Source organism: Solanum pennellii, chromosome 5 (assembly GCF_001406875.1).
Source record: "Solanum pennellii chromosome 5, SPENNV200".
Classification (NCBI taxonomy): domain Eukaryota; kingdom Viridiplantae; phylum Streptophyta; class Magnoliopsida; order Solanales; family Solanaceae; genus Solanum; species Solanum pennellii.
Window position 1 is genome coordinate 35,850,757 of NC_028641.1, and position 16,204 is coordinate 35,866,960.

The 16,204-nt window shown below is 40.4% G+C and overlaps 1 long non-coding RNA gene and 1 pseudogene across 1 annotated transcript; both read left to right on the plus strand.

Annotated features, from left to right (window-relative positions):
- Window positions 1–59: 59 nt before the first annotated feature.
- Window positions 60–4,621, plus strand: LOC114077280. The gene is made up of 2 exons (XR_003578408.1): window positions 60–251; window positions 4,078–4,621. It is a non-coding gene; the product is annotated as an uncharacterized LOC114077280 (long non-coding RNA).
- Window positions 4,622–14,867: 10,246 nt separating this feature from the next.
- Window positions 14,868–16,204, plus strand: part of LOC114077171 — a 5,847-nt pseudogene continuing 4,510 nt past the window's right edge.

Sequence of the window (16,204 nt, forward strand, 5' to 3'; positions counted from 1 at the left end):
GTCATGTTACATTATTGAACTGACATTGGGGTCCTAACTTTATAAAAGCTTACAATTATCTTAACTTTTGTAAAAGTTAGAGTCTTATCAACTAGTCTTTTCTAGTCTCCTTCCCCTTTAGCGTGTCTGAACTAGAAGATTCTTCTATCTGATTCCTGAACTGTTGAAGAAATATTTCAATGTCCATCTCTTTTGCGCTATGAATGCTTTGGGATTCTCCAGCTATAAAGGTGTCTTCTTCTTCATTTGAGGTAGCCATAGATATATTATTCGAAAATTTCATGCCCATATTTTTTATTAGATCTTTTTTGACTTCTTCCATGTATGAAGTAAGAAGTTTCGATTTTGAGATGGCTCCTTTCTTCATCTGCAGCCTTCTGGTTATTTATTTGAAAGGACTGATATCATCTCGGCCTTGTATGACTTCTGATTAACGCTTGTTGATCTCGATAGAGTCTTTAATGGAGTTTATAATCTCCTGTCCATTTCATTATCCACGGAACAGAGAATTATATGAAAAATTACATCAATGACATTTCTTTAAAAATGATATCCTTTTTGTAATTTTATCAATTTGGGTGATACGTCAACCCATTCAACATATAATATTTTGTATTCCTCTGACAATATATTTATAGATGGACCATATAAAATCCACCATTGGCAAAACCAATTTGGTATATGCTGCTTATAAACGTGAGAGCATATTTTTATAAACTATGAATGTTTTCTATTAGAGTTTTCATATAACAAGGTATTATTAAAGCTCTCAATATAATCCCAGTAATTAAACTTGAGTGCAATTTTTTGTTATGGATGGGTGCATTCTCTTTCTTTCATCGTGCTTATTCCCCATTCTTCTGGGGGTGAATATCATTTTTATAATGAATTTTGAAATTATAAACCTTTTTAGTATTGGCTAGGTAAAAGTGCTCAAATTCAGCTGACCCAATAGATGAGAGTATTATCTCATAATATATTCTGTATTTATAAGTTGGGACAACATATGATGCTGTATCAAAATACCTGGTCATTCTTTGCCATGGATCGTCTTTCCAATGTAAATATATGGGCTCAAGAAGAAGTCTTACTTTATCTTTCTCATTTTTATCATATACTTCAATATTTTCATTTCCTTCGTCAGTTACAGCTGAAGAATAGGATGGTGGGTTATTACCCTGAGCTTGTTTGGATTGTATAAAATTCATGAATTCTTTGTACATTTGATGTTCAGTGTTAATTCCCAATGTGCTTGTATATGCTCCTGCAATGTTTGAAGCTGTTAGCTTCTGGTTTCCTATTTAGGCCAAGATATTATTTCTTCCCATGAGTGCTTTTCCTCTTCCTTTCTCTATTAGAGGAAGAATTTCCCGATGGCCGCATCACTCCTGGTATTAATAGATAAAGAGTTATTAACTTAAATATTCTCTAGTAAAAAAATCGGGAAGACTATTATATGTTCCCTTTTTATAATGTATTTCAAAATCAAAAGGTGCTAACAAAGCTTGCAATCTTACAAACATTTGTTTTGAAACATCATGTTTTACATATTTATTAAAGATGAATTTCTCTGCTTGACACTTATGATAAATTTTTGATTATATAAATCTCTTTGAAATTTTAAAACACTTTTAACTATAGCCAAAATTTCTTTACCTATAGTAGATCTTTTTGAATATTATTCCATTTTCCAGAATAGAAGTGTATGAGATATTCTTGTTTTTTCATTAGGAGAAATTTGTTTTAAAATACCCCCGTAGCCAATATCAGAGGCATCTGTTTCCACTATCTTCTGCCAATTCGGATTGGCTAAAGTGAGGCATGGTAGGTTATTAACCGTTGTCTTAATGTTTTTGATTGCTTTTGTATGATTATCAGTCCAAGCTTTAGGATTTTTTCTAAGTCTATCATATAGTATAGTTGTGTCTTTAGACAAATCTTTTATAAAAAGAGAGATGTAATTTAAACTTACCAAGAATCATTGGATCTAAGTTTTATTAGTAATAACATCAGGGAATTTTGATGCAAACTCTATACTTCTTTAGATGGGAATAATTTTTCCCTTTTCAATATTATGGCCTAAGAATCTAACATTAGTTTGGAAAATATGCATTTTTGGTCTAGATATAACCAAATCATTTTGAATAATAATTTTCTTAAATAGATCAAGATGTTTAAAATGCATTTATATGATTTTTGGAAATACCAAAATATCATCTATACATACGATGATAAAATTGCTAAAGGGGTTGAAAATATCATTCATAATTTTTTGAAATTTCGAAGGAGCATTTCTTTATTCAAAAGGCATAATATTCCATTCATATTATCCCATTGGAACGTTAAAGGCTGTCTTATATTTATCTTCTTCATAAATTTGAATTTGCCAATAACCTGATTTTAAATCAAAATTTGAAAATATGATAGCTTCATGAAGTCGATCCAATAAATCTTTTTTATTGGGGATAGGATATCTAATCCATTTTAAAACTTTATTTAGCGGTTTATAATTTATGACAAGTCCAGGTACTCCTTTCTCTTGTTCTGCTTGTTTATTAACATAAAAAGCAGTACAAGACCATGGAGATTTTGAGGGTCTTATTGAACCTTTTGGAGAAGATTATCAATTTTTTTTTTATATAAATTTAGATATTTCAAATTTATTTGGCATGGTCTTGCCTTAGTAGGAATATTATCTTTTAAAAATTCTTCTTCATAAGGAAGACTCACCACATGCCTCTTCCTTTCCCAAAATACATTTGGGTGGTCACCACATATTTGTAGAGAGAATTGACTCTTCAAAATCTCAATGTTTCCTTGGATTTTAGGATTTTGTAAAGTCTCTTCAATTGTAAGATTACAAATTGCATTTTTAAGAAAATCAATTTGTTTATTTTTTAAAGAGATCATATTTTTAACCTCAAAATGATTGAGATATCAAATCTATTCTTATTTTTCTTCCTTCGAAATTACCAGTAATTCCGTTCTCATTAGATGAAGTTGTAGGATATATATGCCAGTAAAAAGTCATTCCTAGAATGATTTCGTTAGAAATATTTTTTATTAAAACAAAGCTTTCAGGCGTACATATATTATTTGTACATATATATGCTTTAGGAATTTTATATTCAATATCCACTTTATGACCACAAGCATTACGAAGACTATGTGTAGTCTTTTTAAAATATCTTGATGAAATTAATCCTTCTTGAATGCAATTTAAATCAGCTCCACTATCAATTAGAGCAATAAAATCCTTTTTTAGGTTATAATCAATAAAAAGAGTAATTTTTGCTAAAGGTTTATGTGCTGTAATTAGCTCAATAGTTTCTAAAAATAAATTCTCATTATCAATAGACTCACTAGGGATGTCAGGAAGATTACTTTTTGGAACATTATAGGAGGATCATCTTCAGCTATGACATGTTTTCTATGATGATTTTTGTCCTTACTTTCTATATAAGTAATTCTTTCATCAAGAATCATATTATGGTTTTTGAGAAAAAGATATTTCTTTTTTTGAGATTATTTATCTCCTCAACCAAGTCTTGGATTGTAGTAGGAATGTGATCCCTTTGAGACCTCAGTTTTAGTTGTCTTCTTACCTCTGCCATGGTATAAACATTATTATGAATAGGATTTTCTTTAGGAATTCTAGTATTACTAGTAGAGGTGCTGGTATTACCAATTTTGTCGATAATTTGAGAACTTAATGTTGGGTCATCAATCATCCTAAGAATTTATATTCAATTGTCATTACTTATAACATCGATGTTTGAGTCCTTGAACTGAGAGTATAACTGATAGAATTCATCCTTATTTTTATCAAAAGGTTGGCCAGTCTTGCAAGACGTACATTCTTCCTCAGATGAGGACATGTAGTATTGTTCATGATGAACTTTTAGGTCTTCACTAGTAGAGGATCCCTCTCCGTCACTATTATTAGAACTTAAATTTTATGAAGAGGAATTCGATGTACCATAGTTTTACGGTAATTTTAATGCTTTTTCCTTAGGTTTCGTATGTGTCTAAAGCTTTTTTGTATAAGTTTTAATGTATTTTTCACTTTGTTTGCAGGAAATCTGTCCAGAATGAAAACGCGAAAGAATTATGCTGAAACTGCAAAAGTGACTACCAACGTAGCTATCGACGGTCCATTAGTGGCCACCATCGTATGAAGGAAAAGAATTGAATGAAGATTGGGGAATTCTGACTAAGTGTGGGGCTACGGAGGCTCTCGACGGACCGTCATCTCCACGACGGATCTTGCTGCACATCCGTCATCGTCAACAGAAAGTAGCCCCAATACCCATCTTGAAAAGAAGCAAAGTTTGGAACGGCGGATGACCACGACGGTTCATCGTGGCCTTGACGACCGTCATCTAGGTTTTTGACTCTGACGCGGTTTTTGGGCAGATTTTTCTTAAATAGATTTCCCTCTTTTATTAGGACTCTAGTATTATAAATACTTGTAAAAACCTCATTTTTGAGGTTAGACTCTTGGGTATTTTTTAGATTTTATTGTTCTAGTTGTGAACTTGTGATTTTGGGAAATTATTCTATTTTTCGGAAATCGTTTATTGCAAGCTTATTGATTAATTCAAGTAATTTTCTAGGTTTTCTTCAATCTCATCAAAGTAAGTGCATGAATTATTATCAAACTAATATGAATTGTGTGATTATTAACATGGGTAACTAAATCCATAGCTAGGGTTGTGGGAACCATGGGTAATTAACTAGGTAAAAACTAGTTGAAATAATAATCCTAGAATAGTGTCTTGCATGTATTGATAATTCTTTCGTTTAGAAGTCTTTTTAACGAGTGCACGCGTTAGAACTCGCCTTGTTGCTACTTGCCGGATCAAGGATGTAGATAATAAGAAAAGAATTATCAATGTAGATTTAGTATATACTATCTAATATGCTAGTGTCAATTAGTGCGAAGTAACAACTAATCCATACATCCATTATGATACTTAATATGAGGTAAAGGTAAGGTTTAGTAAAGCATACACACGTAGCCAGACCAAGGTGCGAAGTGAAATTCCCTAGTTGCTGGACCAAGGAATTAGGGATACATAACTTATCACTTTGCATGTAAGATACTAGGAAAGGATTGTTATAGCTAGAATCACCGCGTTATGAGCCTGTTGGGAACACTTAAGCCCTAGTTACTTTCATTACTTAATAAAAATCAAATCTTTGAACTTGCCACTTGTTTACTTAGACATAGCTAATTACATTCGTTACTTAAAACCCCCTTTTTGTTACTTGTTTTCAGAAAGGACTTAACTAAATAAAAGTAATAGTAGATTAAAGTTAAGCCTAAATCATTTTCATCGTGGGATCGACCCCAACCTCATAGTTGGGTTCATTACTTGATACGATTGCTTATACTTCTTTGCGAGAAGTAAATTTGAGCGTATCAAATTTTTGGCGCCGCTGCCGGGGAAAGTGGATTTTAGATTAACTTTAAGCTTATTACCAAAATCTAGTCAACATTTTCCTAATTTTACTTTTTCTCTTTGTTTTTGTCTTTTGCAGATCTAACATTCGTGTATGCCAAGTACGCGGAGTAGAGGAGAACCCATACTCTCACCCGACCCAAAATTAGAGCGTACACTATGCAGAATGAACCGAAATTTGGACATTCTCAATGATGATTACAACCCAGAATTCCACCAGCGGTTGATGCTCATGATCAATTATTACCTGAAAATCATGGGGAAGGTGAAATACATAGGCAACCTCCCGCTCCACGATTTCAAGAGTATTATAGGGGATATCATAATATTACTGACTCTAACGGGCCACTTGTCTTTCCTCCCCTACCACACAGCCATACTTTCGTGGTAACTAGTAGTCTAATGAAAATGCTCATCGCTAGAAGTTTGTTTTGGGGGCTACCTTCTAAGGATCCACATGCTCACATCGCCAAGGTGAGGTCGGTGTGTAAGAGTTGTGTAGGGAGGACTGATTTGAATATGGATGTAATTGGGTTGAGAGTGTTTCCTCTCTCACTGACGGAAGATGCCGCTATATGGTTTACCGAGATCCCCTGTAACTCAATCTACACTTGGAATCAATTGAGGGATGTGTTCTTAGCATGTTACTACCCGGTGTCTAAGAAGCTAAACCACAAAGATAGGGTGAACAACTTTGTGGCACTACCGGGAGAATCAATCAGTAGTTCTTGGGATAGGTTCACTTCGTTCTTGAGAAGTGTCTCCAATCACCGCATCGATGATGAGTCACTGAAAGAGTACTTCTATCGAGGACAAGATGATAATAATAAAGCAGTACTAGATACGATAGCAGGTCTCTCGAAAAATCTTGGAGCACTAGAAAGTTAGATACTGGGAGAAACACTTATGCAGTGCAATCCGCACACAACCCAACCACAGATAAGATTCATAAAGAAATGGATCAAATGAGAACTGATCTTAGTTTTGTGTTGAAACACGTCACTGGGGTGCAGAAAAGGTAAATGCAAAGAACTACTTGTCTAAACTATCACGGTCGACTGAGGAGTATTACTATGAGGAGGACTCTTATGCGGTAAATGAGCAGACGGGGGGGTTTCCGACCAAACGCCCAAGGCTCCAATCAAGAGAATTGGCGCAAAGGTCAAGGAAATCAAGGTCGGAACTATGGTAATTTTAATCAAGAAGGTCATTATATCCGAGATGGGAACTACAACCGCAATAACAACTTCAACCGGGGTAACTATGGTAAAAGAAATGATAGGAGTGGGCCCTATTTTCCACCTCAAAATCGTGAAGTTGCTCCTAGGGATGGTGGAGGTAGTATGGCGCGAGTTGAGGATATGTTGCAGAAAATGATGAGGTTTGATACTAGTGATGAGCACACTAAAGAGTTCAGGAGTGTATTAGTGAGAATTGGGCAAAAAGTTGATGCACATGCAATCTCGATCAAGCATCTTGAGTTGCAAATGGCCCAATTGTCTTTGACTGTGAACCCACGCTAACCGGGCATTCTTCCTAGCGATACTGTCCAAAATCTGAATAATGATGGACATTGAATGGCAGTCACAACTCGAGGTGGTAAGTAAACCATTGACCCACCGATGCCGTCTGGGATAGAAAATGTGATAAGAGGCGATGATAAGGTAGTGGAGGTTAGTGGTGAGTTAGATGATAAAACGGGGAAAGAAGTTGAGGTACCCCAAAAGGTGACCCACATTCCTAGACCATCACCTCCATTCCAACAGAGGTTAGTGGAAAAGACCGAGGATGGTAAATATCGGCGTTTTATCACTATGCTCAAACAACTTTCCATCAATGTCCCTTTGATAGAATCTCTTGAACAAATGCCCGGTTATTCCATGTTCATAAAAGATATGGTCACTAAGAAAAGGTCGGTCAGTTTTGAGGATGATGATAGAATGCAGCATTGTAATGCTATTTCTACAAGGTCTCTAGTGCAAAAGAAAGAAGATCCGGGTGCCTTCACTATTACATGTACAATCGGGTTATTACACTTTGCAAAAGCATTATGTGATCTTGGGGTAAGCATAAATCTCATGCCTCTCTCTATTTACAAGAAGTTGGGTTGGGTGACCCAAAGCCCATTGCGATGCGGCTACTTATGGCTGATCGAACGGTGAAGATGCTTATTGAAATGCTCCACGATGTGTTAGTTAAGGTGGAGTCATTCATATTTCTGGCCAATTTTGTGATTCTGGATTATGAGGTTGATTTTGAGGTGCCTATTATTCTTGGGAGGCCATTCCTTGCTACAGGTAGAGCCTTGGTTGATATGGAGAAAAGGGCAAATGAAATTTTGGTTGAATAATGAAGAAGTGACTTTCAACATTTGTAGGTCCATGAGGCAGAGTGGTGTGAACCAATTGGTATCTGCCATATCTTACAGGGTTGAAAAGTCACTTGAGGTATAAATAGAAGAGCGTCTGAGTGTAGAAGCACTAGCGGCAGTGATCATGAATTTTGGTAGTGATTGCATTGAAGAGTATGGGTTATTGGTCGCGACACTTGATCGAGGTGATGTTCGATTTAAATCAAAGAAATTGGAGTTAGATGTGAAGCATCACGAGTCTCCACCGACGAAACCATCTATAGATGAGGCTCCAAAAGTAGAAATTAATGCTCTACCACCTCATATGAGGTATGTATTCTTGGGAAAAGGTGACACTTTGCCGGTAATTATTGCATCAGATTTGAATGTGCATCAAGTTGAGAGTTTGGTAGAGGTGTTAAAAAGGTCCAAAAGAGCTATTGGGTGGACTATTGCGGACATTATTGGGATCCCTCCCGGGATTTGTTCACATAAAATCCAACTCATTCCAATCATAAGCAAAGTATTGAGCACCAGAGACTTTTAAATCCACCTATGCAAGAGGTGGTGAAGAAGGAAATCATTAAGTGGTTGTATGCTGGAGTGATATATCCAATCGCCGATAGTAGTTGGGTATGCCCTGTTCAGCGTGTACCTAAGAGAGGGGGAATGATTGTGGTCCCCAATGAGAAAAATGAGATTTATCCGATGAGGCCGGTGACTGGATGGAGGGTACGTATAGATTACCAGAAATTAAATGCATGGACCGAGAAGGACCATTTTCCTATGCCCTTCATGGATCAAATGTTGGATAGATTTGCAGGAAAGGGGTGGTACTATTTTCTTGATGGCTTTTCAGGTTATAATCAGATTTCTGTTGCACCGGAAGATCAAGAGAAAACCACCTTTACTCTTCCTTATGTGACCTTCGCATTCAAGAGAATGTCGTTTGGGTTATGTAATGCACCAACCACATTACAGAGATGTATGATGTCAATATTCTCTGATATGGTGGAGGATACTATTGAGGTGTTTATGGATGATTTTTCAGTGGTTGGTGACTCATTTGAGTGGTGTTTGAGTCATTTGTCCGAGGTTCTTAAGAGGTGTGAAGATTGCAACCTTGTGCTAAATTGAGAAAAATGTCACTCCATGGTGAAAGAAGGTATTGTATTGGGTCATCGCATTTCAGACAAGGGTATAGAGGTGATCAAGCTAAAGTTGAGGTGATAGAGCGACTTCCTCCACCTATCTCTATAAAAGGTGTGAGAAGTTTTCTTGGGCATGCAGGCTTTTACCAGAGGTTCATCAAGGATTTTTCAAAGATTGCACATCCTTTGTGCAAGTTGTTTAAGTTTCATTTTGATGAATCTTGTCTTAAGGCATTTGGTGAGTTGAAGGAAAAGTTGGTGTCTTCACCTATCATCATTTCTCCGGATTGGAGAAAGCCTTTTGAGGTAATGTGTGATGCGAGTGGGGTTGCTCTTGGTGCGGTATTGGGACAAAGAAGGGAGAAAATCCTTCATCCCATTTACTATGCTAGTAAAGCCCTTAATGAATCCCAAAAGAACTACACCGTGACTGAACAAGAGCTCCTTGCAGTAGTCTTTGCTTTCGAGAAATTTTGCTCCTATTTGCTTGGCACGAGGGTTATAGTGCATACTGATTATTCTGCTTTAAGATATTTGATTGCAAAGAAGGATGCGAAACCGAGGTTGATTTGTTGGGTATTACTATTGCAAGAATTTGACTTTGAGGTGAAAGATAGAAAAAGGACCGAAAATCAAGTTACTGATCACTTGTCCCGATTAGAAGATGAAGCAATGAGGGAGTTAGGTGAAAAGTCTTAAATTTATGATACTTACCCTGATGAGCATGTACTTGCTGCCTCCCAAGACTTGATTCCATGGGTTCGCACATTTTGCAAATTATATGGCTAGTGATATCGTCCCACCGGACTTGTTCTTTCATCAAAGGAAAAAGTTCATGCATTATGTGAAAAATTTCTTTCGGGATGAGCCATACTTGTATAGGAGTTGCGCCGATGGGCTTATTCGGCGTTGTGTGCCAGAAGTTGAGACGTTGAGTGTTTTGGAGGCATGCCATTCTTCGCCTGTAAGTGGGCATTATAGTGGTATCCGAACTGCTCACAAGATCTTGAAATGTGGCTACTATTGGCCAACCATCTACCAAGATGCTCATGAGTTCGCAAGGCACGTGATAGATGCCAAAGAGATGGTTGTATTTCGAGAAAGCAAGAGCTCCTTTTAAATCCCATTCTTGTGATTGAATTGTTTGATGTGTGGGGCATTGAATTTATGGGCCCTTTTGCGAGTTCTCATGGGATGAAGTACATTCTTCTGGCAGTCAATTATATGTCAAAATGGGTAGAAGTTATCGCATTTGTGAATAATGAAGGGAAGAGTGTCACCGCGTTCTTGAAAAAGAACATATTTTCTAGATTTGGCACCCCAAGGGGTATTATCAGTGATGGGGGATCCCACTTTTGCAACAAGCTGTTTAAGGGATTATTGGAATAATATGGGGTTCGCCATAATGTGGACACTCCTTACAATACTCAAACTAGTGGGCAAGTTGAGTGTCAAACAGGGAATTAAGCAGATTTTGGCAAAAACGGTGAATGCTAGTAGAAAGGATTGGTCAAGGAGGCTTGATGATGCTCTTTGGCCTACCGGACAGCATACAAGACTACCATAGGTATGTCCCTACACCAACTTGTATATGGGAAGGCTTGTCACTCACTGGTTGAATTAGAGCATAAGGCCATGTGGGAAATGAAGAAGTTGAAAATGGATTGGAATAAGGTTGCAGATCAGAGGTTAAACGGGTTGAATGAGCTTGATCAATTTCTCTTGAAGGCATATGAAAGTTCAGCCCTCTACAAAGGAAAGATGAAGAAGTACCATGACCAAAAGATTGAGAAGTGCAATTTTTTGGTTGGGGATTTGGTGTTTTTGTTCAATTCTAGTTTGCGTTTGTTTCTGGGCAAACTCAAGTCCAAATGGACTGGTCCCTATTTGATCACCCAACTATTCCTTCATGGTGCGGTTGAGTTGGAGAACAAGGAGGGTATGAGGTTTAAGGTGAACGGGCAACAACTCAAAATCTATCTAGGGCATGCTGAAACAGCGAAAGAAGTGATCGAGGCATACCATCTTGATAAAGTCTGAGTAATCAAGAGTCCTCCGTCGTGCCTCGACGTTAAATCAAGCGCTGATTGGGAGGCAACCCAATATGTATCATCTAGCCAACTATAGGTTTTTCATGATTTTCTAGGCATAGTTGGATTATTTTTGCTTTTATTACTTATGTCACGTCTGAATGTTCCTTTATTTTTCTTTAGAAGTGTTGGTTAGAGCGTACAGTAGGGGCCGTGTCCAAAAAGTGTTCAGAAAACACAAAAAGATTAGCTTAATGGGTGTTAAATGTGCAGGGACCAAATCCCCAGAAATCTGCAGAAAATTGGTCTGGTGCACCCATCGACGGACCCATCGACACACCGTCGTCCCTTCGACGAACCGTCGGTAGGATCCGCCGTGCCCAGGTATGTTGTTTAAATTTTTCCAAGTTTGGGAACTGTCGACGGAAGGATCGATGGACCGTCGACCGGCTTACGGTCCATTGACAGGGACTCGTCGATCCCTCACCCACCAACCCGACCCGAACCGTCCGGCTACATATTAAAAGTTTTTGAACTCTTCAGTTACCCACCTCTTCACATAACCCCCATAACCATTTCCCTCCCCGTTCCTCTCATTTTCCCCACTTTCTGACCCATTCACTCCCATTCCATCATTAGATTCCCACACTTCCCCACTTCCACAAAATCCATTCTCTCCCAAAATCTGCCATTTTCTTCAATTCCTTTGTCAATCGGTGTTCATGGTGGTTGTTGCTGATGATCAACTACTAGTGTTCATTCTCTTTCTCCTCTACTACAGTTGTCAGTTATGTTTTCTGAGCTGCAACATTAGATTTTGTTAATATTCCTAATTAATGTGATGTCTAACTGTTTGGGTACTTAATTTTGGACCATTTTGCATGCTAAAACTTACACACAAAAGTCCTAAGACCCTTAGAACACTGAAACTGAAAGGGGAAGGAGTGTATTGTTAAAAAAATAGCGTGTGTTTGCATGATTGTGTTCCTGACCTAGGGTTTGACAGGCTGTCTAAAATGCATGTTAAAACTAGGAAAATTCATGCCCTACGAATGATAGAATGCTGGGTAAATGTTTAGTAAACTTAGGCTTATAAGAATACTTCAAATTAGTATGATTGGTTACCAAATTGGCTGCAAAACTGTGTTCCTTGAAGGTCAGTATGAGACCCCGTCGATGGACCGTCGGTCCCACAACGGACCGTCGGTCCCGGGATGGACAGTCGGTCCCACGATGGACCATCGTTGGGGTCCATCAACCCCAATTTCTCGAGTTTACTCTAAGTATCCATCGACGGACCATTGTCCCTTTGACGGTTCGTCCTGCACAACCGTCGACGGTGTCAGAACCTTTGCTTCTTATTTTTTATAAAATTAATCTAAGTGTCTGTCGACAGACCCTTATGACGGACCGTCATCCCTTCGACTGTCTGTCCTGCGAAACCATCGACGGTGTCAAAACCGTTGTTTCTAAAGTTTTTATAATTTCTTCCAAGTGTCCCACGACGGAACCTTATGACGGACCGTCGTAGGGACGATGGTCCGTCCTACACAACCGTCGACGGTGTTAGAACCCTTGTTTTTGATGTTTTTATAATTTCTTCTAAGTGTACGTCGACAGGCCCTTATGACGGACCATCGTGCCTTCGACGGTCCGTCCTACACAACCGTCGACACTGTCAGAACCTTTATTTCTAATTTTTAATAAAATTAATCTAAGTGTCCGTCGATGGACCTTATGACGGACTATCGTCCCTTCGACGGTCTATCCTGCACAACCTTCAGAACCTTTGCTTTTGATTTTTTATAAAATTAATCTAAGTGTCCGTTGACAGACCCTTATGACGGACCATCGTCCCTACGATGGTCCGTCCTGCACAACCGTCGACGGTGTCAGAACCTTTCTTTCTAACATTTTATAATTTCTTCCAGTGTCCTGCAACGGAACCTTATGACGGACTGTCATCCCTTCGACGGTCCTTTCTGCACAACCGTCGACGGTGTCAGAACCTTTGTTTCTGAGTTTTTATAATTTCTTCTAAGTGTCCCGTGACAGACCCTCATGACGGACCTTCGTGCCATCGATGGTCCGTCCAGCACAACTGTCGACACTGTCAGAACCTTTCTTTTTGATGTTTTAAAAATTATTTCTAAGTGTCCCTCGATGGACCCCCATGACGGACCTTCGTGCCTTCGACAGACCTTCGTGCCTTCGATGAAGCGTCGATGGGTCCTTCCTGCACTCTGTACTTCTGTGCTTTCACTCCTTTTCTATGTTTTGCTGCTTCCATTGGTACTAACTACTTCTCTCTGCAAGTACAAATGGCACCTAAACACGACCGTGTCTACTCACAAAGGCGTTGCAAGTCCGTCGCCCCGTCGAACCGGGTTATCACAGGCTTAGATGATGAGCGTGACCTAGAGTACGTGCCACTGGGCACCTGCACTCCTACCCATGCTGCCCGCCCTACTAGAGCCACACCCATGAGGGTGGCGCCTGGCGTAGTCACTGTCTCCCAGTATAACGAGGAGCACACACTGGCACACCTTCTGGGTCGGCTGCATAGTCTAAGGGAACGTCTGGATCCATGGAAACATCCGGTTCTGAGGAAGCTTCCGTTTCTGTGGAGGCTTCCGAATCGGAGGAGGCATCTGCTTCTGCCTGTCTGATGAGGCTACTAATGCTGACTCTACTCCAGCACCCCAGACTGGCGTCCCCACTCCGGTTGCTGATCAGCCCAACCGGTGGTGTGTCGAGGGGCAGTACCAAATCTACACTGATGCCTACATGCCCAATGACAAAGGGGTCATGACCCGGACCTAACACTTGAGCAGCGGTTTCTCATGGGGATTTTTCCCACCATGCCGGCCATTCATGAGTTATTCACCCGAAATCGGCTGGAGTGGACAGCTCGAGATGTAGGCCACTATAGCGAGGAAATGGTCCGAGATTTCTACGCCTCCTATGCGGCAACTCTTCGATCTTAGCTGGACAGGCGGGCAGCCCCCGCCAAGCATGCACCGTTGACATTTCCTTGCAGGCCATCCGCAGATTTCTCTATGGAGTGGATGTAGATTCCACCCATACTCCTCTCACCGCCGAGTTTGACTATCGGTGGAAATTGATCAAAGATGGCCGGTTCCAACGTTAGCCAGAGGTGAGAGAGACCACCAAGCGGTGGATTGCACAGTACATCTCCGTAGATGGTGAGGCTGCCGATTGGGTGGGGGAGCCCAAGGGGGGTATCAAGAAGGCAACCTCACCTTCACAACCAAGTTCCTGTGGCTATTGGTCCGACACTGCCTTTCCCCCATTGCTGCTGATGATATTGTCACCTGGGATCGTGCAGTGCTGATGGCTGCCATAATTGCGGGGTTCGAGGTGGACTTCGCATGGCTATTACAGGCGGTGATGCACGAGAGGGCCTTTAAGGCCACTCTTACTTACCTATTCCCGTGCATGATTTTTGCATTGTGTTGATCTGCAGGAGTGTCCGTGTGGCACATTAATGTGATCAAGACCCTGCCTGGATAGGTTGATATCGGTCTCATCCGGGATGAGGCCAATGAGTTGGATCCCAACAGAGGGCCCCGTATTGAGGTGTAGCCGCTAGGTGAGAACCTGGCAGCAATGATAGATTAGGCCCAAGGGGCTAATCCAGCTACATCTAAGCCTACCGATACCACTCTGGTCGAGTCTATCCCGGGTGTTAGGACCGCTCTGAGCTCCTCCAGCTCTATCCCATCTGCTACACTGGTCCCTTTTTGCTAGGGTCCAGAAACGAGAGGCCCAAATGGCCACACTTTTGCATCATATCCAGCCTTGGATGTAGAGGTCCATTTCTGAGGCAGAAAAGCGTATAGAGAGGAAGATGGCCCACACTGATCGGAAGAGCATGGAGGTCCACCAGCGTTTGGACGCATTTAAGCTGCGGGTTCTCGCTCGTCCAGCACCTACAGTGGATGTGATGACTCTCCAGGCTGCTGTGGAGAGTCTGAGAGCCGACTTGGACACTATACTGGAGGCTCGATGCCTGAGTCTGAGGCCTCTTCTGCAAAGCCTGCTGAGGACACAGTGATGGCTGCCGTGTTCGCCACTACTGATATGCCACCACTTCCACCATGAGAGCGTGCCAAGAGGTACGGACTAGAGATGTGGATGAGTCCTAGGCTCGGAAGAAGGGACCCCATGAGTTGGAGGCTGCAAGGAGAGCCTCGCTGATTGATAAGGAGGCCTGCCAGTTGAGGGGTATCGAGGTGGCTGCTGGGGCGTCTAGTTCCAGAGTTGAAGAGGCGGAAAGGAGCACTACTAATGGTACTGTCATTGCTGAGGACACTATTGATGGTGTCCCTACTTTAGAGGGAGTGGGTTCCGGGAAACCGGACCCGCCAGCTTGTTGATCACCGGCGCTTTGCGCCTCAGGTTTGCTTCACCTACCACTTGTCTTATATACTTTTATGCATTGGGGACAATTGCATGTTTGTTTGTTGGGGGTAGGGTAAATGGAATAGGGTGAGTCAGAGTAGCCCAACTCACGATCCTCTCTTGGGGTTTTCTTGCCTGTGTTCTTTTTCCCCTAGAGACTGGTTGCTTTATTGTTGAACCGGCATGTTGGTATCTTTAGTACATAGTATAGAAATGGACACAAAATGATATCCTGATTTAAAGAAAATGTTGCATAACTAGGCACTGTAACTGATAAATGTGTGACTCTAAGAATGACATAGATATACACCACTGCATGACCCTGAATCTAAAACTCAAACTAGGTTTCTGATAATTTGGTAGAGTAATGAGATGTCAAGTGAGTGTGAGGAAAATTTGAATATTCCACCATTCGTACTGAGCTATAACTTGCTTGGTTAGTCATGCTAAAAGTAAGTCGCAATAGACAATTAGGAAAGGATAATAGTCCCTTGTTCAATGTAGCCAATAATTAACCTAAATAACAAAAAAACCGAATGTAATTAATCCCTTCTTGATCCAAATGATTTGAGCTTAAATTAGACCTTTCTTTTTCACCCCAACTGATCATTTTTGGGAACAATGTGTTGGCCCTGGTCCCTCCTTGGACATGTGCACCTCAGCTTATGCCAAAAGCATAAGTTGAGGGTGGCTAATGTAGAAAACAACCTTGTGTGGCCCTGACCCAACTTTGGATATTGCGTACCTTGACTCATGGCAAAGCCATGAGTTGAGGGTGGCTAT